The sequence below is a fragment of the Strongylocentrotus purpuratus genome, unplaced genomic scaffold (genome assembly GCF_000002235.5).
Source record: "Strongylocentrotus purpuratus isolate Spur 01 unplaced genomic scaffold, Spur_5.0 spur5_scaffold_1, whole genome shotgun sequence".
NCBI lineage: Eukaryota > Metazoa > Echinodermata > Echinoidea > Camarodonta > Strongylocentrotidae > Strongylocentrotus > Strongylocentrotus purpuratus.
Window position 1 is genome coordinate 27,698,011 of NW_022145594.1, and position 13,695 is coordinate 27,711,705.

The 13,695-nt window shown below is 37.5% G+C and overlaps 16 non-coding genes across 16 annotated transcripts; all 16 read right to left on the reverse strand.

Moving 5' to 3' along the window:
• Nucleotides 1–219: 219 nt before the first annotated feature.
• On the reverse strand, nucleotides 220–411 carry LOC115917734. Its single transcript, XR_004062947.1, has one exon. It is a non-coding gene; the product is annotated as a U2 spliceosomal RNA (small nuclear RNA).
• A 673-nt stretch (nucleotides 412–1,084) lies between these two features.
• Nucleotides 1,085–1,276, reverse strand: LOC115917735. Its single transcript, XR_004062948.1, has one exon. It is a non-coding gene; the product is annotated as a U2 spliceosomal RNA (small nuclear RNA).
• Nucleotides 1,277–1,950: 674 nt separating this feature from the next.
• On the reverse strand, nucleotides 1,951–2,142 carry LOC115917737. The gene has a single exon (XR_004062950.1). It is a non-coding gene; the product is annotated as a U2 spliceosomal RNA (small nuclear RNA).
• Nucleotides 2,143–2,816: 674 nt separating this feature from the next.
• On the reverse strand, nucleotides 2,817–3,008 carry LOC115917738. Its single transcript, XR_004062951.1, has one exon. It is a non-coding gene; the product is annotated as a U2 spliceosomal RNA (small nuclear RNA).
• Nucleotides 3,009–3,681: 673 nt separating this feature from the next.
• U2 (RNA, U2 small nuclear) lies at nucleotides 3,682–3,870 on the reverse strand. Its single transcript, NR_002566.2, has one exon. It is a non-coding gene; the product is annotated as an RNA, U2 small nuclear (small nuclear RNA).
• Nucleotides 3,871–4,540: 670 nt separating this feature from the next.
• LOC115917739 lies at nucleotides 4,541–4,732 on the reverse strand. The gene has a single exon (XR_004062952.1). It is a non-coding gene; the product is annotated as a U2 spliceosomal RNA (small nuclear RNA).
• Nucleotides 4,733–5,406: 674 nt separating this feature from the next.
• LOC115917740 lies at nucleotides 5,407–5,598 on the reverse strand. The gene has a single exon (XR_004062953.1). It is a non-coding gene; the product is annotated as a U2 spliceosomal RNA (small nuclear RNA).
• A 675-nt stretch (nucleotides 5,599–6,273) lies between these two features.
• On the reverse strand, nucleotides 6,274–6,465 carry LOC115917741. The gene has a single exon (XR_004062954.1). It is a non-coding gene; the product is annotated as a U2 spliceosomal RNA (small nuclear RNA).
• A 674-nt stretch (nucleotides 6,466–7,139) lies between these two features.
• On the reverse strand, nucleotides 7,140–7,331 carry LOC115917742. The gene has a single exon (XR_004062955.1). It is a non-coding gene; the product is annotated as a U2 spliceosomal RNA (small nuclear RNA).
• Nucleotides 7,332–8,005: 674 nt separating this feature from the next.
• LOC115917743 lies at nucleotides 8,006–8,197 on the reverse strand. Its single transcript, XR_004062956.1, has one exon. It is a non-coding gene; the product is annotated as a U2 spliceosomal RNA (small nuclear RNA).
• A 673-nt stretch (nucleotides 8,198–8,870) lies between these two features.
• LOC115917744 lies at nucleotides 8,871–9,062 on the reverse strand. Its single transcript, XR_004062957.1, has one exon. It is a non-coding gene; the product is annotated as a U2 spliceosomal RNA (small nuclear RNA).
• Nucleotides 9,063–9,736: 674 nt separating this feature from the next.
• LOC115917745 lies at nucleotides 9,737–9,928 on the reverse strand. Its single transcript, XR_004062958.1, has one exon. It is a non-coding gene; the product is annotated as a U2 spliceosomal RNA (small nuclear RNA).
• A 673-nt stretch (nucleotides 9,929–10,601) lies between these two features.
• Nucleotides 10,602–10,793, reverse strand: LOC115917747. The gene has a single exon (XR_004062960.1). It is a non-coding gene; the product is annotated as a U2 spliceosomal RNA (small nuclear RNA).
• A 673-nt stretch (nucleotides 10,794–11,466) lies between these two features.
• Nucleotides 11,467–11,658, reverse strand: LOC115917748. Its single transcript, XR_004062961.1, has one exon. It is a non-coding gene; the product is annotated as a U2 spliceosomal RNA (small nuclear RNA).
• A 673-nt stretch (nucleotides 11,659–12,331) lies between these two features.
• LOC115917749 lies at nucleotides 12,332–12,523 on the reverse strand. Its single transcript, XR_004062962.1, has one exon. It is a non-coding gene; the product is annotated as a U2 spliceosomal RNA (small nuclear RNA).
• A 659-nt stretch (nucleotides 12,524–13,182) lies between these two features.
• LOC115917750 lies at nucleotides 13,183–13,374 on the reverse strand. The gene has a single exon (XR_004062963.1). It is a non-coding gene; the product is annotated as a U2 spliceosomal RNA (small nuclear RNA).
• Between the last annotated feature and the right edge of the window lie 321 nt (nucleotides 13,375–13,695).

The following is a 13,695-nucleotide window of genomic DNA, read 5'->3' on the forward strand; positions in this document are numbered from 1 at the left end:
GGCAAGAACAAATTGAAAGAAAATCGATAAGAAAAAAAAAAAAAAAAAAAAAAAAAAAAAAAAAATCGTTTTCCATAAAAATGCTGACGTCATAATATGCAAATTCGTATTTGAAAGCTAGTTGAAAGATAATCGATGAATATCATCAGAGATACAGTAAAAGTAAAAAGTAAAAATGGAGAGGAAAAGAGTTCTTTCTTTGGTATATTTTAACCCCCTGAGGGGTGGGCCGATCCCGGAAGTACTGCAATACCGGGCCAACCCGTGGCCAGGACGGAGCAAGCCCCTATTCCATGGCCTAGGTTCAAAAATCAGTTTAATATACAAGCGACTCGGTGAGTCGCGTTTCAGATATTAAGCTGAAAAGAACAGATACTACACATGATCTTAGCCAAAAGGCCGAGAAGCGATAATTGCACACCGAAGCTGAAGAAGAATATCCAAATCCTACGGACCAGGCGATGCGGTGATCAAAATGTTGCTTTTACAGACTTCACGTAGTCAATTTTGTACGATATCTTTTAAACGGTAAAAGCTTTTGAAAAACGAATGCCACACTGCAGAAACGTTACTGTGTGTTCAAACGAATGGGATGAAATAAATCACAGAATTATAGGTAAAAAGAAAGATATTGATCATTAAAGGAGAAAACATTTGCTTCGAGTCACCCTTCAAGCGACCATGCAACACCAACCATTTTGTACCATATTCAAGAATCCGCGTTAGAACGTCACGACTGGATAAGCACAGTGAATACTTGTGATGTATCATGACGTCGCGAATCTGTTGATTAGATACATCTTTTATTGCACAGTGATACATAAGGAACATAGTATTAATTCAAAAGTCGTACTGAACGTTATGTAGGCAAGAACAAATTGAAAGAAAATCGATAAGAAAAAAAAAAAAAAAAAAAAAAAAAAAAAAAAATCGTTTTCCATAAAAATGCTGACGTCATAATATGCAAATTCGTATTTGAAAGCTAGTTGAAAGATAATCGATGAATATCATCAGAGATACAGTAAAAGTAAAAAGTAAAAATGGAGAGGAAAAGAGTTCTTTCTTTGGTATATTTTAACCCCCTGAGGGGTGGGCCGATCCCGGAAGTACTGCAATACCGGGCCAACCCGTGGCCAGGACGGAGCAAGCCCCTATTCCATGGCCTAGGTTCAAAAATCAGTTTAATATACAAGCGACTCGGTGAGTCGCGTTTCAGATATTAAGCTGAAAAGAACAGATACTACACATGATCTTAGCCAAAAGGCCGAGAAGCGATAATTGCACACCGAAGCTGAAGAAGAATATCCAAATCCTACGGACCAGGCGATGCGGTGATCAAAATGTTGCTTTTACAGACTTCACGTAGTCAATTTTGTACGATATCTTTTAAACGGTAAAAGCTTTTGAAAAACGAATGCCACACTGCAGAAACGTTACTGTGTGTTCAAACGAATGGGATGAAATAAATCACAGAATTATAGGTAAAAAGAAAGATATTGATCATTAAAGGAGAAAACATTTGCTTCGAGTCACCCTTCAAGCGACCATGCAACACCAACCATTTTGTACCATATTCAAGAATCCGCGTTAGAACGTCACGACTGGATAAGCACAGTGAATACTTGTGATGTATCATGACGTCGCGAATCTGTTGATTAGATACATCTTTTATTGCACAGTGATACATAAGGAACATAGTATTAATTCAAAAGTCGTACTGAACGTTATGTAGGCAAGAACAAATTGAAAGAAAATCGATAAGAAAAAAAAAAAAAAAAAAAAAAAAAAAAAAAAAATCGTTTTCCATAAAAATGCTGACGTCATAATATGCAAATTCGTATTTGAAAGCTAGTTGAAAGATAATCGATGAATATCATCAGAGATACAGTAAAAGTAAAAAGTAAAAATGGAGAGGAAAAGAGTTCTTTCTTTGGTATATTTTAACCCCCTGAGGGGTGGGCCGATCCCGGAAGTACTGCAATACCGGGCCAACCCGTGGCCAGGACGGAGCAAGCCCCTATTCCATGGCCTAGGTTCAAAAATCAGTTTAATATACAAGCGACTCGGTGAGTCGCGTTTCAGATATTAAGCTGAAAAGAACAGATACTACACATGATCTTAGCCAAAAGGCCGAGAAGCGATAATTGCACACCGAAGCTGAAGAAGAATATCCAAATCCTACGGACCAGGCGATGCGGTGATCAAAATGTTGCTTTTACAGACTTCACGTAGTCAATTTTGTACGATATCTTTTAAACGGTAAAAGCTTTTGAAAAACGAATGCCACACTGCAGAAACGTTACTGTGTGTTCAAACGAATGGGATGAAATAAATCACAGAATTATAGGTAAAAAGAAAGATATTGATCATTAAAGGAGAAAACATTTGCTTCGAGTCACCCTTCAAGCGACCATGCAACACCAACCATTTTGTACCATATTCAAGAATCCGCGTTAGAACGTCACGACTGGATAAGCACAGTGAATACTTGTGATGTATCATGACGTCGCGAATCTGTTGATTAGATACATCTTTTATTGCACAGTGATACATAAGGAACATAGTATTAATTCAAAAGTCGTACTGAACGTTATGTAGGCAAGAACAAATTGAAAGAAAATCGATAAGAAAAAAAAAAAAAAAAAAAAAAAAAAAAAAAAAATCGTTTTCCATAAAAATGCTGACGTCATAATATGCAAATTCGTATTTGAAAGCTAGTTGAAAGATAATCGATGAATATCATCAGAGATACAGTAAAAGTAAAAAGTAAAAATGGAGAGGAAAAGAGTTCTTTCTTTGGTATATTTTAACCCCCTGAGGGGTGGGCCGATCCCGGAAGTACTGCAATACCGGGCCAACCCGTGGCCAGGACGGAGCAAGCCCCTATTCCATGGCCTAGGTTCAAAAATCAGTTTAATATACAAGCGACTCGGTGAGTCGCGTTTCAGATATTAAGCTGAAAAGAACAGATACTACACATGATCTTAGCCAAAAGGCCGAGAAGCGATAATTGCACACCGAAGCTGAAGAAGAATATCCAAATCCTACGGACCAGGCGATGCGGTGATCAAAATGTTGCTTTTACAGACTTCACGTAGTCAATTTTGTACGATATCTTTTAAACGGTAAAAGCTTTTGAAAAACGAATGCCACACTGCAGAAACGTTACTGTGTGTTCAAACGAATGGGATGAAATAAATCACAGAATTATAGGTAAAAAGAAAGATATTGATCATTAAAGGAGAAAACATTTGCTTCGAGTCACCCTTCAAGCGACCATGCAACACCAACCATTTTGTACCATATTCAAGAATCCGCGTTAGAACGTCACGACTGGATAAGCACAGTGAATACTTGTGATGTATCATGACGTCGCGAATCTGTTGATTAGATACATCTTTTATTGCACAGTGATACATAAGGAACATAGTATTAATTCAAAAGTCGTACTGAACGTTATGTAGGCAAGAACAAATTGAAAGAAAATCGATAAGAAAAAAAAAAAAAAAAAAAAAAAAAAAAAATCGTTTTCCATAAAAATGCTGACGTCATAATATGCAAATTCGTATTTGAAAGCTAGTTGAAAGATAATCGATGAATATCATCAGAGATACAGTAAAAGTAAAAAGTAAAAATGGAGAGGAAAAGAGTTCTTTCTTTGGTATATTTTAACCCCCTGAGGGGTGGGCCGATCCCGGAAGTACTGCAATACCGGGCCAACCCGTGGCCAGGACGGAGCAAGCCCCTATTCCATGGCCTAGGTTCAAAAATCAGTTTAATATACAAGCGACTCGGTGAGTCGCGTTTCAGATATTAAGCTGAAAAGAACAGATACTACACATGATCTTAGCCAAAAGGCCGAGAAGCGATAATTGCACACCGAAGCTGAAGAAGAATATCCAAATCCTACGGACCAGGCGATGCGGTGATCAAAATGTTGCTTTTACAGACTTCACGTAGTCAATTTTGTACGATATCTTTTAAACGGTAAAAGCTTTTGAAAAACGAATGCCACACTGCAGAAACGTTACTGTGTGTTCAAACGAATGGGATGAAATAAATCACAGAATTATAGGTAAAAAGAAAGATATTGATCATTAAAGGAGAAAACATTTGCTTCGAGTCACCCTTCAAGCGACCATGCAACACCAACCATTTTGTACCATATTCAAGAATCCGCGTTAGAACGTCACGACTGGATAAGCACAGTGAATACTTGTGATGTATCATGACGTCGCGAATCTGTTGATTAGATACATCTTTTATTGCACAGTGATACATAAGGAACATAGTATTAATTCAAAAGTCGTACTGAACGTTATGTAGGCAAGAACAAATTGAAAGAAAATCGATAAGAAAAAAAAAAAAAAAAAAAAAAAAAAAAAATCGTTTTCCATAAAAATGCTGACGTCATAATATGCAAATTCGTATTTGAAAGCTAGTTGAAAGATAATCGATGAATATCATCAGAGATACAGTAAAAGTAAAAAGTAAAAATGGAGAGGAAAAGAGTTCTTTCTTTGGTATATTTTAACCCCCTGAGGGGTGGGCCGATCCCGGAAGTACTGCAATACCGGGCCAACCCGTGGCCAGGACGGAGCAAGCCCCTATTCCATGGCCTAGGTTCAAAAATCAGTTTAATATACAAGCGACTCGGTGAGTCGCGTTTCAGATATTAAGCTGAAAAGAACAGATACTACACATGATCTTAGCCAAAAGGCCGAGAAGCGATAATTGCACACCGAAGCTGAAGAAGAATATCCAAATCCTACGGACCAGGCGATGCGGTGATCAAAATGTTGCTTTTACAGACTTCACGTAGTCAATTTTGTACGATATCTTTTAAACGGTAAAAGCTTTTGAAAAACGAATGCCACACTGCAGAAACGTTACTGTGTGTTCAAACGAATGGGATGAAATAAATCACAGAATTATAGGTAAAAAGAAAGATATTGATCATTAAAGGAGAAAACATTTGCTTCGAGTCACCCTTCAAGCGACCATGCAACACCAACCATTTTGTACCATATTCAAGAATCCGCGTTAGAACGTCACGACTGGATAAGCACAGTGAATACTTGTGATGTATCATGACGTCGCGAATCTGTTGATTAGATACATCTTTTATTGCACAGTGATACATAAGGAACATAGTATTAATTCAAAAGTCGTACTGAACGTTATGTAGGCAAGAACAAATTGAAAGAAAATCGATAAGAAAAAAAAAAAAAAAAAAAAAAAAAAAAAAAAAATCGTTTTCCATAAAAATGCTGACGTCATAATATGCAAATTCGTATTTGAAAGCTAGTTGAAAGATAATCGATGAATATCATCAGAGATACAGTAAAAGTAAAAAGTAAAAATGGAGAGGAAAAGAGTTCTTTCTTTGGTATATTTTAACCCCCTGAGGGGTGGGCCGATCCCGGAAGTACTGCAATACCGGGCCAACCCGTGGCCAGGACGGAGCAAGCCCCTATTCCATGGCCTAGGTTCAAAAATCAGTTTAATATACAAGCGACTCGGTGAGTCGCGTTTCAGATATTAAGCTGAAAAGAACAGATACTACACATGATCTTAGCCAAAAGGCCGAGAAGCGATAATTGCACACCGAAGCTGAAGAAGAATATCCAAATCCTACGGACCAGGCGATGCGGTGATCAAAATGTTGCTTTTACAGACTTCACGTAGTCAATTTTGTACGATATCTTTTAAACGGTAAAAGCTTTTGAAAAACGAATGCCACACTGCAGAAACGTTACTGTGTGTTCAAACGAATGGGATGAAATAAATCACAGAATTATAGGTAAAAAGAAAGATATTGATCATTAAAGGAGAAAACATTTGCTTCGAGTCACCCTTCAAGCGACCATGCAACACCAACCATTTTGTACCATATTCAAGAATCCGCGTTAGAACGTCACGACTGGATAAGCACAGTGAATACTTGTGATGTATCATGACGTCGCGAATCTGTTGATTAGATACATCTTTTATTGCACAGTGATACATAAGGAACATAGTATTAATTCAAAAGTCGTACTGAACGTTATGTAGGCAAGAACAAATTGAAAGAAAATCGATAAGAAAAAAAAAAAAAAAAAAAAAAAAAAAAAAAAAAATCGTTTTCCATAAAAATGCTGACGTCATAATATGCAAATTCGTATTTGAAAGCTAGTTGAAAGATAATCGATGAATATCATCAGAGATACAGTAAAAGTAAAAAGTAAAAATGGAGAGGAAAAGAGTTCTTTCTTTGGTATATTTTAACCCCCTGAGGGGTGGGCCGATCCCGGAAGTACTGCAATACCGGGCCAACCCGTGGCCAGGACGGAGCAAGCCCCTATTCCATGGCCTAGGTTCAAAAATCAGTTTAATATACAAGCGACTCGGTGAGTCGCGTTTCAGATATTAAGCTGAAAAGAACAGATACTACACATGATCTTAGCCAAAAGGCCGAGAAGCGATAATTGCACACCGAAGCTGAAGAAGAATATCCAAATCCTACGGACCAGGCGATGCGGTGATCAAAATGTTGCTTTTACAGACTTCACGTAGTCAATTTTGTACGATATCTTTTAAACGGTAAAAGCTTTTGAAAAACGAATGCCACACTGCAGAAACGTTACTGTGTGTTCAAACGAATGGGATGAAATAAATCACAGAATTATAGGTAAAAAGAAAGATATTGATCATTAAAGGAGAAAACATTTGCTTCGAGTCACCCTTCAAGCGACCATGCAACACCAACCATTTTGTACCATATTCAAGAATCCGCGTTAGAACGTCACGACTGGATAAGCACAGTGAATACTTGTGATGTATCATGACGTCGCGAATCTGTTGATTAGATACATCTTTTATTGCACAGTGATACATAAGGAACATAGTATTAATTCAAAAGTCGTACTGAACGTTATGTAGGCAAGAACAAATTGAAAGAAAATCGATAAGAAAAAAAAAAAAAAAAAAAAAAAAAAAAAAAAAATCGTTTTCCATAAAAATGCTGACGTCATAATATGCAAATTCGTATTTGAAAGCTAGTTGAAAGATAATCGATGAATATCATCAGAGATACAGTAAAAGTAAAAAGTAAAAATGGAGAGGAAAAGAGTTCTTTCTTTGGTATATTTTAACCCCCTGAGGGGTGGGCCGATCCCGGAAGTACTGCAATACCGGGCCAACCCGTGGCCAGGACGGAGCAAGCCCCTATTCCATGGCCTAGGTTCAAAAATCAGTTTAATATACAAGCGACTCGGTGAGTCGCGTTTCAGATATTAAGCTGAAAAGAACAGATACTACACATGATCTTAGCCAAAAGGCCGAGAAGCGATAATTGCACACCGAAGCTGAAGAAGAATATCCAAATCCTACGGACCAGGCGATGCGGTGATCAAAATGTTGCTTTTACAGACTTCACGTAGTCAATTTTGTACGATATCTTTTAAACGGTAAAAGCTTTTGAAAAACGAATGCCACACTGCAGAAACGTTACTGTGTGTTCAAACGAATGGGATGAAATAAATCACAGAATTATAGGTAAAAAGAAAGATATTGATCATTAAAGGAGAAAACATTTGCTTCGAGTCACCCTTCAAGCGACCATGCAACACCAACCATTTTGTACCATATTCAAGAATCCGCGTTAGAACGTCACGACTGGATAAGCACAGTGAATACTTGTGATGTATCATGACGTCGCGAATCTGTTGATTAGATACATCTTTTATTGCACAGTGATACATAAGGAACATAGTATTAATTCAAAAGTCGTACTGAACGTTATGTAGGCAAGAACAAATTGAAAGAAAATCGATAAGAAAAAAAAAAAAAAAAAAAAAAAAAAAAAAAAAATCGTTTTCCATAAAAATGCTGACGTCATAATATGCAAATTCGTATTTGAAAGCTAGTTGAAAGATAATCGATGAATATCATCAGAGATACAGTAAAAGTAAAAAGTAAAAATGGAGAGGAAAAGAGTTCTTTCTTTGGTATATTTTAACCCCCTGAGGGGTGGGCCGATCCCGGAAGTACTGCAATACCGGGCCAACCCGTGGCCAGGACGGAGCAAGCCCCTATTCCATGGCCTAGGTTCAAAAATCAGTTTAATATACAAGCGACTCGGTGAGTCGCGTTTCAGATATTAAGCTGAAAAGAACAGATACTACACATGATCTTAGCCAAAAGGCCGAGAAGCGATAATTGCACACCGAAGCTGAAGAAGAATATCCAAATCCTACGGACCAGGCGATGCGGTGATCAAAATGTTGCTTTTACAGACTTCACGTAGTCAATTTTGTACGATATCTTTTAAACGGTAAAAGCTTTTGAAAAACGAATGCCACACTGCAGAAACGTTACTGTGTGTTCAAACGAATGGGATGAAATAAATCACAGAATTATAGGTAAAAAGAAAGATATTGATCATTAAAGGAGAAAACATTTGCTTCGAGTCACCCTTCAAGCGACCATGCAACACCAACCATTTTGTACCATATTCAAGAATCCGCGTTAGAACGTCACGACTGGATAAGCACAGTGAATACTTGTGATGTATCATGACGTCGCGAATCTGTTGATTAGATACATCTTTTATTGCACAGTGATACATAAGGAACATAGTATTAATTCAAAAGTCGTACTGAACGTTATGTAGGCAAGAACAAATTGAAAGAAAATCGATAAGAAAAAAAAAAAAAAAAAAAAAAAAAAAAAAAAATCGTTTTCCATAAAAATGCTGACGTCATAATATGCAAATTCGTATTTGAAAGCTAGTTGAAAGATAATCGATGAATATCATCAGAGATACAGTAAAAGTAAAAAGTAAAAATGGAGAGGAAAAGAGTTCTTTCTTTGGTATATTTTAACCCCCTGAGGGGTGGGCCGATCCCGGAAGTACTGCAATACCGGGCCAACCCGTGGCCAGGACGGAGCAAGCCCCTATTCCATGGCCTAGGTTCAAAAATCAGTTTAATATACAAGCGACTCGGTGAGTCGCGTTTCAGATATTAAGCTGAAAAGAACAGATACTACACATGATCTTAGCCAAAAGGCCGAGAAGCGATAATTGCACACCGAAGCTGAAGAAGAATATCCAAATCCTACGGACCAGGCGATGCGGTGATCAAAATGTTGCTTTTACAGACTTCACGTAGTCAATTTTGTACGATATCTTTTAAACGGTAAAAGCTTTTGAAAAACGAATGCCACACTGCAGAAACGTTACTGTGTGTTCAAACGAATGGGATGAAATAAATCACAGAATTATAGGTAAAAAGAAAGATATTGATCATTAAAGGAGAAAACATTTGCTTCGAGTCACCCTTCAAGCGACCATGCAACACCAACCATTTTGTACCATATTCAAGAATCCGCGTTAGAACGTCACGACTGGATAAGCACAGTGAATACTTGTGATGTATCATGACGTCGCGAATCTGTTGATTAGATACATCTTTTATTGCACAGTGATACATAAGGAACATAGTATTAATTCAAAAGTCGTACTGAACGTTATGTAGGCAAGAACAAATTGAAAGAAAATCGATAAGAAAAAAAAAAAAAAAAAAAAAAAAAAAAAAAAAATCGTTTTCCATAAAAATGCTGACGTCATAATATGCAAATTCGTATTTGAAAGCTAGTTGAAAGATAATCGATGAATATCATCAGAGATACAGTAAAAGTAAAAAGTAAAAATGGAGAGGAAAAGAGTTCTTTCTTTGGTATATTTTAACCCCCTGAGGGGTGGGCCGATCCCGGAAGTACTGCAATACCGGGCCAACCCGTGGCCAGGACGGAGCAAGCCCCTATTCCATGGCCTAGGTTCAAAAATCAGTTTAATATACAAGCGACTCGGTGAGTCGCGTTTCAGATATTAAGCTGAAAAGAACAGATACTACACATGATCTTAGCCAAAAGGCCGAGAAGCGATAATTGCACACCGAAGCTGAAGAAGAATATCCAAATCCTACGGACCAGGCGATGCGGTGATCAAAATGTTGCTTTTACAGACTTCACGTAGTCAATTTTGTACGATATCTTTTAAACGGTAAAAGCTTTTGAAAAACGAATGCCACACTGCAGAAACGTTACTGTGTGTTCAAACGAATGGGATGAAATAAATCACAGAATTATAGGTAAAAAGAAAGATATTGATCATTAAAGGAGAAAACATTTGCTTCGAGTCACCCTTCAAGCGACCATGCAACACCAACCATTTTGTACCATATTCAAGAATCCGCGTTAGAACGTCACGACTGGATAAGCACAGTGAATACTTGTGATGTATCATGACGTCGCGAATCTGTTGATTAGATACATCTTTTATTGCACAGTGATACATAAGGAACATAGTATTAATTCAAAAGTCGTACTGAACGTTATGTAGGCAAGAACAAATTGAAAGAAAATCGATAAGAAAAAAAAAAAAAAAAAAAAAAAAAAAAAAAAATCGTTTTCCATAAAAATGCTGACGTCATAATATGCAAATTCGTATTTGAAAGCTAGTTGAAAGATAATCGATGAATATCATCAGAGATACAGTAAAAGTAAAAAGTAAAAATGGAGAGGAAAAGAGTTCTTTCTTTGGTATATTTTAACCCCCTGAGGGGTGGGCCGATCCCGGAAGTACTGCAATACCGGGCCAACCCGTGGCCAGGACGGAGCAAGCCCCTATTCCATGGCCTAGGTTCAAAAATCAGTTTAATATACAAGCGACTCGGTGAGTCGCGTTTCAGATATTAAGCTGAAAAGAACAGATACTACACATGATCTTAGCCAAAAGGCCGAGAAGCGATAATTGCACACCGAAGCTGAAGAAGAATATCCAAATCCTACGGACCAGGCGATGCGGTGATCAAAATGTTGCTTTTACAGACTTCACGTAGTCAATTTTGTACGATATCTTTTAAACGGTAAAAGCTTTTGAAAAACGAATGCCACACTGCAGAAACGTTACTGTGTGTTCAAACGAATGGGATGAAATAAATCACAGAATTATAGGTAAAAAGAAAGATATTGATCATTAAAGGAGAAAACATTTGCTTCGAGTCACCCTTCAAGCGACCATGCAACACCAACCATTTTGTACCATATTCAAGAATCCGCGTTAGAACGTCACGACTGGATAAGCACAGTGAATACTTGTGATGTATCATGACGTCGCGAATCTGTTGATTAGATACATCTTTTATTGCACAGTGATACATAAGGAACATAGTATTAATTCAAAAGTCGTACTGAACGTTATGTAGGCAAGAACAAATTGAAAGAAAATCGATAAGAAAAAAAAAAAAAAAAAAAAAAAAAAAAAAAAATCGTTTTCCATAAAAATGCTGACGTCATAATATGCAAATTCGTATTTGAAAGCTAGTTGAAAGATAATCGATGAATATCATCAGAGATACAGTAAAAGTAAAAAGTAAAAATGGAGAGGAAAAGAGTTCTTTCTTTGGTATATTTTAACCCCCTGAGGGGTGGGCCGATCCCGGAAGTACTGCAATACCGGGCCAACCCGTGGCCAGGACGGAGCAAGCCCCTATTCCATGGCCTAGGTTCAAAAATCAGTTTAATATACAAGCGACTCGGTGAGTCGCGTTTCAGATATTAAGCTGAAAAGAACAGATACTACACATGATCTTAGCCAAAAGGCCGAGAAGCGATAATTGCACACCGAAGCTGAAGAAGAATATCCAAATCCTACGGACCAGGCGATGCGGTGATCAAAATGTTGCTTTTACAGACTTCACGTAGTCAATTTTGTACGATATCTTTTAAACGGTAAAAGCTTTTGAAAAACGAATGCCACACTGCAGAAACGTTACTGTGTGTTCAAACGAATGGGATGAAATAAATCACAGAATTATAGGTAAAAAGAAAGATATTGATCATTAAAGGAGAAAACATTTGCTTCGAGTCACCCTTCAAGCGACCATGCAACACCAACCATTTTGTACCATATTCAAGAATCCGCGTTAGAACGTCACGACTGGATAAGCACAGTGAATACTTGTGATGTATCATGACGTCGCGAATCTGTTGATTAGATACATCTTTTATTGCACAGTGATACATAAGGAACATAGTATTAATTCAAAAGTCGTACTGAACGTTATGTAGGCAAGAACAAATTGAAAGAAAATCGATAAGAAAAAAAAAAAAAAAAAAAAAAAAAAAAAAAAATCGTTTTCCATAAAAATGCTGACGTCATAATATGCAAATTCGTATTTGAAAGCTAGTTGAAAGATAATCGATGAATATCATCAGAGATACAGTAAAAGTAAAAAGTAAAAATGGAGAGGAAAAGAGTTCTTTCTTTGGTATATTTTAACCCCCTGAGGGGTGGGCCGATCCCGGAAGTACTGCAATACCGGGCCAACCCGTGGCCAGGACGGAGCAAGCCCCTATTCCATGGCCTAGGTTCAAAAATCAGTTTAATATACAAGCGACTCGGTGAGTCGCGTTTCAGATATTAAGCTGAAAAGAACAGATACTACACATGATCTTAGCCAAAAGGCCGAGAAGCGATAATTGCACACCGAAGCTGAAGAAGAATATCCAAATCCTACGGACCAGGCGATGCGGTGATCAAAATGTTGCTTTTACAGACTTCACGTAGTCAATTTTGTACGATATCTTTTAAACGGTAAAAGCTTTTGAAAAACGAATGCCACACTGCAGAAACGTTACTGTGTGTTCAAACGAATGGGATGAAATAAATCACAGAATTATAGGTAAAAAGAAAGATATTGATCATTAAAGGAGAAAACATTTGCTTCGAGTCACCCTTCAAGCGACCATGCAACACCAACCATTTTGTACCATATTCAAGAATCCGCGTTAGAACGTCACGACTGGATAAGCACAGTGAATACTTGTGATGTATCATGACGTCGCGAATCTGTTGATTAGATACATCTTTTATTGCACAGTGATACATAAGGAACATAGTATTAATTCAAAAGTCGTACTGAACGTTATGTAGGCAAGAACAAATTGAAAGAAAAAAAAAAAAAAAAAAAAAAAAAAAAAAATCGTTTTCCATAAAAATGCTGACGTCATAATATGCAAATTCGTATTTGAAAGCTAGTTGAAAGATAATCGATGAATATCATCAGAGATACAGTAAAAGTAAAAAGTAAAAATGGAGAGGAAAAGAGTTCTTTCTTTGGTATATTTTAACCCCCTGAGGGGTGGGCCGATCCCGGAAGTACTGCAATACCGGGCCAACCCGTGGCCAGGACGGAGCAAGCCCCTATTCCATGGCCTAGGTTCAAAAATCAGTTTAATATACAAGCGACTCGGTGAGTCGCGTTTCAGATATTAAGCTGAAAAGAACAGATACTACACATGATCTTAGCCAAAAGGCCGAGAAGCGATAATTGCACACCGAAGCTGAAGAAGAATATCCAAATCCTACGGACCAGGCGATGCGGTGATCAAAATGTTGCTTTTACAGACTTCACGTAGTCAATTTTGTACGATATCTTTTAAACGGTAAAAGCTTTTGAAAAACGAATGCCACACTGCAGAAACGTTACTGTGTGTTCAAACGAATGGGATGAAATAAATCACAGAATTATAGGTAAAAAGAAAGATATTGATCATTAAAGGAGAAAACATTTGCTTCGAGTCACCCTTCAAGCGACCATGCAACACCAACCATTTTGTACCATATTCAAGAATCCGCGTTAGAACGTC